Genomic DNA, 14,528 nt, shown 5'->3' on the forward strand with positions numbered 1-14,528 from the left:
CTTTTGCTGAAGAAACCTAGGAGTGGTTAAGATGTGGAACAAAGGGCAAGTGTTCCCAAAGTTGAGCCTGAAGAAACCGCAATGAGCGAGTGACTCAACATTTTTTTTAAATATATAATTCTCCTCTATCCCTCTGGTATTTGCTAAAGGATATGTTTTGACATTTTTAAAAAAAAAGCTAGCTGTTCCAGTTTTTGAAACCAGTTTATAGCAGTGTTTATGCCAAGACAAGGCATTTGCTGGTTTGAGATCTGGTCTTTCTCTGAGGACAGAGGTTGGTTTATTGATGAGCTGAAACTCGTTCCTATGCACATTTGAGACAGGATTCCCTCAGATCTGGGACCTTTAATGACACGCACCAAGTAGCCTGACATCAGATTATCAAGCCTGAACATGCCGCATGCAGGCACCTGGTGCTTGAGAGTGTACATGCTGCAGCTAGCAGTGCATGTGTAGCGCAAGGAGTCGTCAGCAACAATGAGAATCCAACGCAGCTTTCAGTCACTCTGCCCTTCTATCTTTGCTCACATAAGCATCAACAGTATATAATGTTGATCAAATGTACATGAGAAAGCTGCCAAAAGAAATGTGAATCATTCTCCAAGAAACTGTTCAGTTACATGACAGTTTAGTTTAGAGATACTGCGCGGAAATAGGCCCTTCGGCCCGCCGGGTCTGCAACTATCAGCACTCCCCGCACATAAACACTATCCTACACACTCTAGGGACAAATTTTACATTTTACCAAGCCAATTAACTGACAAAGCTGTACGCCTTTGAAGTATGGGAGGAAACTGAAGATCTCGGAGAAAACCCACGTGGTCACAGGGAGAACGTACAAACTACCTATAGACAGCACCCGTAGTCTGGATCGAACTCTGGTCTCTGGCGCTGTAAGGCAATAACTACCGCTGCGCCACCGTGCGGCCCTTGTGTATTGGGTGTGCACTCTGTGCCTGTGAGTATTGCTGCACTGCTGTTTGAATGCAAGGTTTACTTACGTAGGCTATGTTGTACAGTTGCTTTTTTTTCCCTTAGTCCTGCAGCACTTGTCATAGCTTTTGCACTTGTCATAGCTTTTTTGCAGTAATCCAGAAATGTGCGAAACAAAATACAAGAACAGTGTTGCACATTGAGAAATTTTGCACACATTCATAAGAAAACTGGAGGAGGAGGAAAGCTGGGTCAGCATGGACAATACCCTGCTTTCACTGCTGGCTATCACTTTCCTGTTTATTTTAATTATGATCATATTGACATTGTAACTGGCGCATGCACTGGCAGAGGCTGACATTTGAAGCGTATTATATAATATTAGATAAGAAATTACATGTTAGGGGCAAAATGCAGTAACATTTATAGGCCCTGTCCTTGTAGTTTAGTTTAGAGATACAGCGCGGAAACCAGCCCTTCGGCCCACTGAGTCCGCGCCGACCAGCGACCCCCACACACTAGCACTATCCCAAGATATGGTGAAGATGAGCTAATTAACCTACAAACCTGTACGTCTTTAGAGTGTGGGGAAAAAACGGAGCTCCCGGGGAAAGCACACGCAGGTCACGGGGAGAACGTACAAACTCCATACAGACAGCACCCGTAGTCAGGATCAAACCTGGGCCTCTGGCGCTGTAAGGCAGCAACTCCACTGCTGCGCCACCGTTCCGCCCCAGCTTGTAGCTTGGTGTTGGTAAAATCCATTGTAAAATCAGTCAAAGAATACTATGGGGCAATGTGTCATTGTTTGAAATGTGGTTAATTATAATATGGTTTTGTGCTGTCATTTTGTGAGCTCGAGCAAAAAGGGATGCTTTGTGTTGTTGGTGGTCAGGAATAGTTTGTACAATGGTTATAGTCTTCTGCAGATTCTTGATGGAAGTGAAGATGAAAAAGGCAGAAGAGATACACTCAGCATTTGGCCTACCTGAAGCTCATTGGAACAGAAGCACACAGTTATTGGAAACTCAGCAGTTTTGTGCATCTAACCAAAATCTCTTCATACCTCAGGGGAGAATGTGACCGTGAACAGATTGCTTACACACAGCATAAACAGTATTTCACTTTGAGATTTGCTATAAATATACTGGTGACTTGTCATCATATGGCTTTAGGTATCCTTCCTTTTAAAGCTCTCACAGTAAATCTTGTGACAGACCACCTCGAAGATAGAATCGCTGCAGGCTATTGCAATTTGTTATCAGCACATTTTACAAATTTGCAGTATGGCAGAATTTAGATATATTGCCAAACGGGTTTTTTGGTGATAATACCGCCCTTTTCTCATATTGCTTTATGGTTCGACCCAATCTCATTGGCTCAGTCCGTCCACATTTGAATTTAATTGGCAGCTCAATGGGGGAAGATGATGAAATATATAGTTTACCGTGAGATGTGTGTTTAGTGTACTTTGAGGCCGTTTTCAAATTATTCTACCAAACAGATGGTCTAAACCTTAGTCCTTGATTATGTTGGCAACAAGAGAGACTATGGTCATGTCCACCCACCCAAAACCATTGCATTTCAAACACTCCTACTGCCTATAAACAACAGTAAAGATACTTAACTTGGAAAATATGGTGCCTGCATAATTTAAGTTTTGAGCCAAGTGATCGAAGTATCTTTTGACATTTCAGACCCAAGTTTTAATGTTTCAGTACGATTTTTTAAATGTAAAATCCTAGGATTACATAACAAAGCAGAACAAAACTAAATGAAAAGGTTTAATAAAACAAGCTTGTTTTTCCCTTCCCCTGAACTGAAGGTGGATCTTTGATCCAAAATATTAATACTTAGTAATATTAATAATTGGTCACTGAAAGTAATCATGCAGGTACAACAGGCAGTGAAGAAAGCTAGTGGCATGTTGGCCTTCATAACAAGAGGAGTTGAGTATTGGAGCAAAGAGGTCATGTTACAGTTGTACAGGACACTGGTGAGACCACACCTGGAATATTGTGTGCAGTTTTGGTCTCCTAATTTGAGGAAGGACATTCTTGCTATTGAGGGAGTGCAGAGTAAGTTCACCAGGGTAATTCCTGGAATGGAGGGACTATCATATGATGAAAGAATGGAGCGACTGGACTTGTATTCACTGGAGTTTAGAAGAATGAGAGGGGATCATAGAAACATACAAAATTATTAAGTGATTAGACACACTAGATGCAGGAAACATGTTCCCGATGTTGGGGGAGTCCAGAGCCAGGGGCCACAGTTGAAGAATAATGGGTAGGCCATTTAGAACTGAGAGGAGGAAAAACTTTTTCACACAGTTGTGAATTTGTGTAATTCTCTGCCTCAGAAAGCAGTGGAGGCCAATTCACTGGATGCATTCAAAAGAGAGTTAGATAAAGCTCTTAGGTATAGCAGAATATAGGGTTGTGGGGATCAGTCTGCAGAAGGGTCACGACCCAAAAACGTCATCCACTCCTTCTCTCCAGAGATGCTCCCCTCTAACTTCAAGTAACCCTTGCATCCTGTCTCTCTCTCTGTCCCTCCCCACCTTTGTCGTCGTACAAGTTTCTTGTCGTCCTGTTGAATTCCACTCTCTGTATAACTCGTTATCACCAACCCCACAGCCAACAATGGACCATTGTGGGCTCCATCATTCCTTGCTTTTTACATATCTTTCATTCATTTGTTCTATATCTCTATACACCACCGTCTATATCTCTTGTTTCCCTTTCCCCTGACTCGCAGTCTGAGGAAGAGTCTTAACCAAAAACATCACCTATTCCTTTTTCTCCAGAGATGCTGTCTGCCCCGCTGAGTTACTCCAGCGTTTTGTGTCTATAATTTACTATATACCTTCCGCTTACATTTGACTTTCCAAAGTGCAACACCTTGCACTTATCTGTTTTGAACTCCCATCTGCCATTTCTCCATCTATATATCCATCTGCTACTTGCTACTTACCAGGCTGTAACCAAATGTGTTGTCTTGCTGCATTTCAGGTATGTATGCTTCACTACCCTGCAGTCATCGGATAACATCCTCACCTGATGTTACGACAAAGCAAATGACATCAATGAAGTAGTTTGAAGATAATTGTGCGAGTTAGTATCGTGGCATGTACAACTTAATCTAGTAGCAACACATCATGTTCACTGAGCACAGCACAAATGATTTCCACATCATGTAACTTGGTTTTATTTGCTTTCTCCGGGAATAAAATGAGCTAGAAAGCATCTTTTGTATTCATTGCTACCTCTTGTAGTCCTCGGGACATATTGCCAGGCACGAGCGCTAATGGAATCAGCACTAAAAGGAGTTATTGTAGCATTACTTACAAAGAACCATTACTGGTAGCGCTGCTATGCCAGGGATCTGTTTGAGACTCACCCCTCTGCTGGCACGCGGCAATGAAGTGATGAATGAGACCTGGCTCAGTGTGAGTGAGCCACCAAGCCAGTGACATTAGCTACCTTTTAGGCTTTAGAGATACAGTATGGAAACAGATCCACCAGGGACACTTTGCAGTTTTATCCACGCCAATTAACCTACAAACGTGTACGTCTTTGTAGTGTGGGAGGAAACCGGAGAAAACCCAAGCGGTCACAGGGAGAACATACAAACTCCGCACAGACAGCACCTGTAGTTGGGATTGAACCCAGGTCTCTGACGATGTAAGGCAGTAATGCTACCGCTGCACCACTGTGCGCCTGTTAGGGCTGGTGGAATTGGGTAGGCTGGGGTGAGTGTTGTGGCTGCTCAGCACTGAGATGTGGAGCTTGGGAAAGCAATCTGCCTGGCATAGGGATTGTTTCCTTTTGCCAGGAACCTGCAGCAACTGCTCTGCATTGCCAGACTGCCTATATCCTAGAGCCTCTGTGATGGAAGCTGTTATCTCCCTCTTAGCATAGCTCCCCACAGCCTCAAAATTACCTATGGTAACTTGCCCAATTATTAACTAGCTGTCTGTTAGGTTGTATTTAGTTAGATCCCATGAGATTTGGCATGGTGAAAGCAGGATTGATGATCCCGCCCCGGCTTTTGTATGCAGCCGAATTGGATGGGTGTAATGTGGGAGAAATGTTTTGATGTAGTGGTTTGGTACATCTGGGTGAGTTGCTGCATCATCTCAGGGTGATTAAGGGGGTAACAATTTCTCAGATCTCACAGGTGAAACTAGGTAAAGATAACAGATAACAGTACTGTAAATTCATGGCTACCAATCCTGATCATTTGCCTATGAAGTAAAGTTACTTCCGCAAAATGCCGGACCGAGAACCCGCCGGATTTTCGGCGGATCACAGAACCGGGAGGGGGCTGTTGCAGACGGCAGACGCGAGGAGCAAGGGTCAGTAGGAGGGTGAATCAGGGTAATGCCTCCAGTGCCTTCAAGATCGGCAGCAGGAGTCACCTCCAGGACACAAAGATGGCCTGGCTAGGAGAGGGCCGATCCGGTCGAAGGCGATAGAGGAAGCCCCTGCAAGAGCCTGGGGCTTACCAGGATCATAAACTGCTCCAGTAAACTGCTCCAGTGGACCGAGTGCACGGGCTGGCCGGACTGTGGAAATGGCGCCAAAGCACGTCACCGCCTGCCTGCATGTGTGAATATGCAAAATAATGTCACTGTGCAGTTGCCTACATGACAAATAAAGCACCGTTGAACTGTTAAAATGATGGCATTGAACTTCTGTTGCTGGATCATTAGTTTGGGCAAGTAGATTACTAGCTCAGTAATGGAACCACTGAACCACTGTTTCCTTGATGTCCTGAAAATATGCACCCTGATAAACACCAAGAGCACAAATATTATTGGTGTGTGACTGTTTAAGAAATCACAGATGTGCTAGACATTTTAACAAGCAGACCATTCTCTTGGGTGGTAAATTGCCAAGAGTGCCCATCTGGTTCAAATCGATGGGCTGTGCCTGTTGAGAGGATTGGCTCAACTTCTCCTTGGCAGCTGTGATTTGTCTGTTCTGGAAACCAGCTCAACCTTAAAGAGGACACCCGGTGTGTCCTCACAGAAAACTCGAGCTGTTCATTTATTTTGAAAACTAACTTGCTTAGCTTATGTCTTTACTAATTAAACAACCTCTCCATGAGGGCGGCATTGGGGCGCACTGGTAGAGTTGCTGCCTTGCGGCGCTGGAGACGCAGGTTCGATCCTGACTATGGGTGTCGTCTGTACGGAATTTGTATGTTCCCACTGTGGACGTGCGGGTTTTCTCCGGTTTGCTCCCACACTCCAAAGACATACAGGCTTGTAGGATAATTAGCTTCTATAAATTACAAATTGTCCCTAGTGTGTAAGATAGTTCTAGTGTATGGAATGATCACTGGTTGGTGTGGGCCGAAGGACCTGCTTACACGCTGCATCTCCAAAGTCTAAAGTATGATGAACAACCAATTAATACGCTTAATGTAGGTACATAAATGCTTGGTCTTCCTGAAATTGATATGAACACATTGTAATTGATTGACCAATGATTTCATCAGTTTAAAGTTTTGAGTTGCAGCAGAAGCTATCTGCTTCTCTACAATCAAATAATATTAAACGTGTAAAACCTTCAGAATGCTAATTTAAGATTATCTGCTTCACTCCAGGTAACATCTTTGACGAATCAATGTTCAAAACTGTACCTTCAATTAAAGCTATGATGTAGCTTGGGTCTGTGTAATGTCTGCAGCATATACAATCTCCCAAAACACTCTGCAACTTGACATCAAGCCACATAAAGTGTTGGGAGAGATCAGCCAAATACTGGTCAAATTCAGATTGTTGGTGTATCCAAGCATACTAATCATTACCAGGATGTGTAGGAAAGAACGGCAGATGCTGGTTTACAACGAACTTAGGCACTAAATGCCTGACTAACTCACTGGATCAGGCAGAATCTCTGGAGAAAAAGAATAGGTGACGTTTGAAGAAGGATCTCGACCCTGAAACGTTCTCTATTCCTTTTCTCCATAGATGCTGCCTGACCTGCTGAGTTACTCTAGCATTTTATGTCTAATTATTATCGGATTGACTTGGTTCTTGAATAGAGGGCTTTAGGAAGCAGTTGTCCTTCAGGGTTGCGTGCCAGCATGAAATATGTTGAAATGGTTGCCGCCCGGTACCATGGTGTATCTTGACTTAAGGTGGCCAAATACCTGTCATTGATTTCTTCAGGGATGTCAAATTATTGGGGAATTGTTGTATAGGAAGCCACAGACTCAACATGGTTTGTGCTTTTAAAGAGAAATGGAAACAATCAGAGTGCCTTTCTTTCCTTTGATATGTCATTGGACGTAAACTCAAGCTAAGAATAATATTCATCCACCAGGACAAACCAAAGGCGATTGCAATTTTTTAATTAGAAGATGTGCCATTTTATTCTCCAGTGAAGAGAAATGTGGCAGCTCCCAGTTGTCGGCTATTATTTTAGATTTTTGAATGCTTCCTGCAATTTTTTTTGCCCTGTGAAGCATGACTCGTTAAATAGATTCACTGTAACACCCAACATCTTTCTGCAGAAAAATGAGACCTGGATTTGTACTAAATGCATGTTCACTGTTTACTTAAGAAACGCTGAAGCATTTAACAATCAATGCTGTGTGCGAAACCTACCTGGGAACACCTCAGTTTTTCTTTCCTTTTCTGGAGATGAAATCTGAAAGCATATCACTCATTCATGTTCCTGCAAGTGTGATGATAAGGATCCTTTCTTTGGCATGTGGAGTGATCTAGAATAGTTGCACTGAATTTTACATTCAGAAGTGTAAAGCATTCAATCAAACTTCCAAAGTATTTGACAGTCATAGAATCATGCAACACAGAAACAGGCCCACCAGCCCAATGTGCTCAGACTCTGAACATTTCCTGATCAGTGTACCCATCTAAATATCTTTTAAATATTATTTATAATACCAACCTCAACTACCTCCTCGGGCAGCTCGTTCCATGTACCCACAATCCTCTGTGGAAAACGTTGCCTCTCGGGTTCCTATTAAATCTTTCCGCTCTCACCGTAAACCTATGTCCTCGGGTTCTTTATTTCCCTAATCTAAGTAAACGACTCTAAGTAAACGACTCCTTCATTATCTTTTACACCTCTGTAAGATCACCCCTCATCCTTCTGCATTCCAAAGAATAAAGTCCTAACCTGCCCAACCTCTCCCTATAGCTCACGCTCTCCAGTCCTGACAACATCCTCGTAAGTTATCTCTGCACTCTCTCCAGCTTAATAACATCTTTCCTATGAAAGGCACAAAATGCTGGAGGAACTCAATGGGTCAGGCAGCATCCCTGGAACATCCCCAGATGTTCTGACCCAAAATATGTTCTCTGTTCCATGTTCTCCAAATCCATATCCATGTTCCCCAAATATGCTGCCTGACCCACTGGGTTACTGCTCCCTTTTGTATCTTTCTTTGGTATAAACCAGCATCTGCAGTTCCTTGTTGTAACATCTTTCCTAAATCAGGGTGACCAAAACAGACATTACTCCAAATGTGGCCTCACAAGCATCTTGCACAAAGAACACATTGGAATTGTTGACTATTTTACCTGTCTAAGTTCATTCAGTTTGGTCTTCAGTAGATTTAATCAAAGCATTGAAGTATTAAAGAATATCCGGGCCACTGGTTTTCTGCGCTGAAAACTTGTGCACCGAGTGATTATGCAAATAATATTCCCTTGAGGTGCAACAACTTGAAAAATCTGTAATCTGTCTGAACAGCTGCAGCACCCCCGCATTAATAGAAGGATATCATTTCACAAATATAAGCCTGAGAATTTGTCAAGAATATGTTTATAGAATATGATGTTCATAATTTATAGGAGTAGAATTGAGCCATTCAGCCCCACGAGTCTACTGCACAATTCGATCACGACTGATCTATCTTTCTCTTTCAACCTCATTCTCCTGGCTTCTCCCCACAACTCTTGACACCCTTAATTCAAGTTCACAGTTATAGTCACATGCTCCGATTGGTACGGTGAAATTTGAATTACCATACAACCATATGAATAAAAAGAACACAATACACAATAGAATTTAACATAAACATCCACCACAGTGGAATCAACATTTCTCATTGTGATGGAAGGGAATAAAGTTCAGTCACTCCTCCTCCTTTTGCTCACCCGTGATGGTCGGGGCCGAGAACCCTCCGCAGTCAGCGCTACGGGTGGCCCGATGTACAGACCCTCTCGCCGGGATGATCGGAACACCCTCTGCAGCTTGGAGTTCCTGAATCGGCCTGCGCTCCAAGGAATAACGACCTTTATTAATCAAGAATGATAGAAAGCAATTGAGGAAATGCGACTCCTCCTAATGGATAAATCAGACCAATTCATAACGAGTTAGTCTCCATTCGTCGTTTTTTTGGAATCATATGGTGCAACACAATTGTAAAAAATAACTGTTTCAGGACTGGACGAGGGTTGGTCAAGATTATAAATAATGATCTCCATTTCTTTTTTATTTTATTTTCTTTTCTCTATTTTCTCTCTCAACTTTCTTCATTTACTCGTTTTCTTTCTTCACACACTATATATTTCACATCTTTCTATCCTTTACTATCTAACTTCTTTTTCTTATTCTATTCTTTTTTCAATGTAACAAAAAAAAAAGTTGTACATAAAATGTATTATGAAAATTTAAAAAAAATTAAATTAAAAAAAATGAAAGCAATTGAATCCGCAAATCATAAGTTTAAAATCCTCATTCTCTCTTTGTGAAGTTATTGACAAACCAATCGTTAGCACACCATTGTCTGTCAGCACATAACTCGTCAGCAGTTTGTACAGTTATATTCAACACCAATATAATCTTGGCTGGTTTCACTTGCACTAGCCAATCAACTACAAAAAATGATGGAGAGAGTAAGAATCTATTAACCGTTCATTTTTTTTGCCTTTCATGTCTCCATATCTCCCAAGTGTAAACATTGATATGTTTACATTGTGTTCCCATTCATACCATGCCTCACCTCATTCATTTATCATTCTGTTTGTATATAACATCAAATAAAAACATTCGGACACACAGCATTTGCTTAGTAAATTAATCAAATTCCTGACTCCAACAGAGCATTTCACTTGGGTAGACACAAAATGCTGGAGTAACTCAGCGGGTGAGGCAGCATCTATGGAGAGAAGGAATAGGTGACGTTTCGGGTCGAGACCCTTCTTCAGTCTGATTTAACCTTCGATTTAACCAGCATCTGCAGTTCTTTTTTAAACGGAGCATTTCACTTGACCTTTCTCCTCCAAATTACGTGTGGAAGAATGACTCAACATGCAGCATGCATTGATGTTGGCTAACACATCATGCAGCACGAGTGTCTGGGTGTTAGGTGAAGGCTGAGCCTGACTCTTTGTGATTTTAATTTCTTCAACCACCCACTTGAGCATCGAGAGCTGCTGGAGCAGTTGGGAGCTGTGTGGAAAGTTGTTGTGGGAAATGGCAGGGTTACTTAATAGAGTCATACAGTGTGCAAAAGGGCCCATCGGCCCAACTTTCCCACTCCGCCCAACATGCCCCATCTACACTCGTCTCACCTGCTTGCTTTTGACCCATATTCCTTTAAACCTGTCCTAACCATGTACATGTCCAACTTTTACTTAAACGTTGCAATAGTACCTGCCTCAACTACCTATTCCGGCAGCTCGTTCCTAACACCCACCACCCTTTGTGTAAAAAGAAAGTTACCCCTCAGGTTCCTAATAAATCCATGGCCTCTGGTTCCGAATTCCCCTGCTCAATCTCTCCCTAAAGCTTAGGCCCTTGAGTCCTGACAACATCCTCGTAAATCTCTGTACCCTTTCCTGCTTGAAATATGAAGCTGTTTAACGTTGTACCAGATGTTTGCATGGTCAAAATGATCATTCACATGGGGGGAAATAAACTTATTACTAAATGATTTCATGGAAATTCTAACAAGGAATTGCAGGTGCTAGTTTATACCATTATATAGTATATACTATATATTATATAGTATATACTATATATAGTTTAGACCTGTGTCTTTTGATGGAAATTCTATCCTGTCCAGTTGTCAAAAGAGTACACCTTGAAATCGATTTGAATCCCTAACTCAAATGATATAGATGCAGAAATGCTAAAGGGCCTGTCCCACGAGCATGCGACTCCATGCGGCAAGCGAGACCTAACGTGGTCGCTTGAGCCGTACGGCCTCTCGGGGCCGGTCTCACTTCGATCGCCGGAGTCGTAAGGAGTTGCGCGGAGTTGGTCCCGACATCGCGTGGGGCTCCGAAAAACTGACCGTGTTCAAAAATTCCACGCGGCAACGACCCGCCGGCCCGCAGCCGCCTCGACGGCGTACGTCACGCGCGAACTTCCCGCGGACTTCGCTCGAACTTCATGTCACTCACTCGACCTCCGCACGGCCCCTGCTTCTGGTTTGGTCGCGCTTGCCACATGCAGTCGCATGCTCGTGGGACATGCCCTTTAGGTCGCGCTTGCCGCATGGAGTCGCATGCTCGTGGGACAGGCCCTTTAGGTCGCGCTTGCCGCATGGAGTCGCATGCTCGTGGGACATGCCCTTTAGGTCGCGCTTGCCGCATGGAGTCGCATGCTCGTGGGACAGGCCCTTTAGGTCGCGCTTGCCGCATGGAGTCGCATGCTCGTGGGACATGCCCTTTAGGTCGCGCTTGCCGCATGGAGTCGCATGCTCGTGGGACATGCCCTTTAGGTCGCGCTTGCTGCATGGAGTCGCATGCTCGTGGGACATGCCCTTTAGGTCGCGCTTGCTGCATGGAGTCGCATGCTCGTGGGACAGGCCCTTAAGTCAATTTAAAAAAAAAGGACTTGGGCTTCGTCCCACCCCCATCTTTTTTCCAACTTTCTCCTCTCTTCTGCAATCAATCTGAAGCAGGATCCCAATGTGAAGTGTTGCTTATCCATGTCCTCCACAGATGCCCGCTCCAGCACATTGTGTTCCATGCAGGATGCTGGCATCTGCAAATAAATGATTTGTTTTTGATAAAAGCAATAATTTGAATTCACTCCAACAAAACATTCTTGTAATTGATAACATTCTCATATTAACTTACTTACCCCTGCCCCTATCCTTTGGAGGTAGCTGAGATTTGATCCCCCCCCTCCCCCTACTCCCTCCATCCCCTTCTTTATTTTCACATATAAATGGTTGGCAATCACCCATTAAGCACAAAGAGAAGGGGATGTGATAAGGCATCCATCTTCTGAATCTAGATCCTCTTCATTCCAAATTCTTCAGGGAAAGGAAACAGCACCTCAATATTATCCAAGAGATTCCTCTCAGAACCATGTACTCCTTGCTGAGATGAGCTTACTCTCATTCGTCTAAACTCCAGCAAGCACAAGCCATAATCTCAAGGGAAAATTCACTCATCCCAAGAAAATGTCTAACTTAAACCACCTTCGGGCAAGTATATTCTGCTGATATGTGTAGTGTTCTAGTTCAGACACTATATTGTCAACTTACAAAATTTGGAAGCAGAAAACCAGATTGTGCCATTGGATTAGTTTTATATGCATCCCACAGTCTGGAAATGAGTTCCAGAAGAAGTAGTGTTTGGCATTTATTTTACTTAACAACTGCAGTTGCATCTTAGGTCTTTGCCGTAATGGATTGAGGATAAAACTATCTAACTATGCACTTGGAGTTCTGTTTTAAAGAAATATGATAGTAAATAAAAGTTAACAAATCTCGCCGTGCAAAGCAGATCAAGTCCTCGCTGGTTGGGCGGTATCTATCCACAGAAGAAACGCCTTTCTGAAAAGCCCTTAAAATACTTCCAAAAATGCAGGCTAAATTAATGGAAAAAGTGGCTTTTTTTGTGTGGGTGTTTTCTTAAAAATGGATGCTCACCCACTTCCTGAGAAATTTTGTTTTCAACATTGTTTCCATTCAACTATTTACTGTGTGATGCCTGTAAATTTCAGTTTGGCTGCCTAATAGGTCACGTATACCTGAAATTTAATCTTCAATCAAGTTTTCTATACAAACCTGTAACTGCAATCTAAATAAAAAAGAACTGAGCTCTAACCAAACTGTTTACTGGACTTTGGACAGTTTGGGGGGAAAGAAAGCACTGTCCTGCTAAGCAGTAAAATATTAGAAGGTGTTTATATTTTTACTAGGAGTCCTGAGTGATTTGATATCACTTTGGTATCTGGAACCTCTATTTAAAAAGAAAATCAAAAATTGCTAGATTAACTGATCAGGTACAATTGCATTTTACAATTGGTCTTGATTGTGGAAAGCTAAAACCTGGTTTTAATTACTGCCCGTGGCTTGAAGTCAATATTGACGTTAGCTTTGATTAGTAGCCTGCTGGTCTTCACTATCTTGGCTTGGTTAAAAATAGATCATCTGAGTGAATGACACTGCAGTCTGCATTATACCTCTCAGGAGCTACTCTCTTGGAGAAAATAATTTGTACGGGTAATACAAACAGAAATTAATGTTATCTTTTGTTAAAATGTTTTTTGAAAATGCTGATAAAAAATAATATAAATTCAGTAAGGAGGAACCGGCATGGGGGAACTGCAGTAAAGAGGGGGGGAAGGACCTGGTGTATCGATTTTTTTCCATGACGACCTTTTTTTACTCACGGGCATTTTTCAACATGTTGAAAAATACGCTGAGACCTAGCTGAGGCCTCGAGTACGCAGGGACTACTCTCGAGCATGAAGGAGAGTTAGAAAGACCTCCTACGACCTCATGTCGACCATGCTGCGAGTCTGAGTTGAGGGCAAACTCGCCAGAACTCACGGATTAGGTCGCCCAAGTGGGACAGGCCCTTAACTGTAAAGAATTTCTGGTAAAAGTAAATCATGTGTTTTATTAATTTTATAGGACTGGAATCATAAATGAGCACACAGCTGAATTGTCCACACTGTGGGTAAAATATGTGTAAGTAATTGCTGATTTTGTGCAGGGCCGGAGCAGGTAGCAATCATTTTGGTGCCTGATGTTGTGTCTGTTGATTTGTGTCTGTTTTAAGGGCCTGTCCCACTTTCATGTCCTAATTCACCACCTCCGTCAAGTTTGCCCTTGACTCATACTCGCAGCATGGGCATCACGAGGTTGTAGGAGGTCATAGGCAAGTCGTGATGCTAGTCGTAGGTGCTCGTGGCATCAAGTAGGTCGGGGCGTTTTTCTAGCCTGATGAAAAATGGCCACGAGTAAAAAAGGTTGTGAATTAGGTCGTGAAAGTGGGACAGGCCTTTTAATCTGTTCAACAATCGATATCTTTGGGTGTAGTGAAAGGGAGTTATTGAAATGGGAAATAATGAGATGATACCGAAAAACCTGTGTTTTCTCAAGGATTACAGGCATCCAGGAATGCAGTTCTCTGTCTTTGGATGATGGTTAGGGGTATCTGTAAATATCTGAGTGTATATACTGTAGCAAATTCATGGAGGTCCAGTCATCTTTGTCTTGTTTTATTCAATTCAAAAATATCAGTGAGAATTCCTCCTTGAATCCAGGTATTGTACTTCCGGTGGCGCTGGTGCCAGCAGCCTCCACCTACAGCCCGGTATCTTTTTGTTTTTTTTGTTTATTTAGTTATGTTAAAGTGTGTT

The 14,528-nt window shown here is 42.7% G+C and overlaps 1 protein-coding gene across 3 annotated transcripts in view; it reads left to right on the forward strand.

The window, feature by feature from the left end:
• The window catches only part of znf592 (zinc finger protein 592), a 127,173-nt gene that overhangs the window by 49,982 nt on the left and 62,663 nt on the right, over positions 1-14,528 (forward strand). The gene's annotated exons all lie outside the window — the stretch shown is intronic.

This window comes from Leucoraja erinacea, chromosome 36, assembly GCF_028641065.1.
Source record: "Leucoraja erinacea ecotype New England chromosome 36, Leri_hhj_1, whole genome shotgun sequence".
Classification (NCBI taxonomy): Eukaryota; Metazoa; Chordata; class Chondrichthyes; order Rajiformes; family Rajidae; genus Leucoraja; species Leucoraja erinaceus.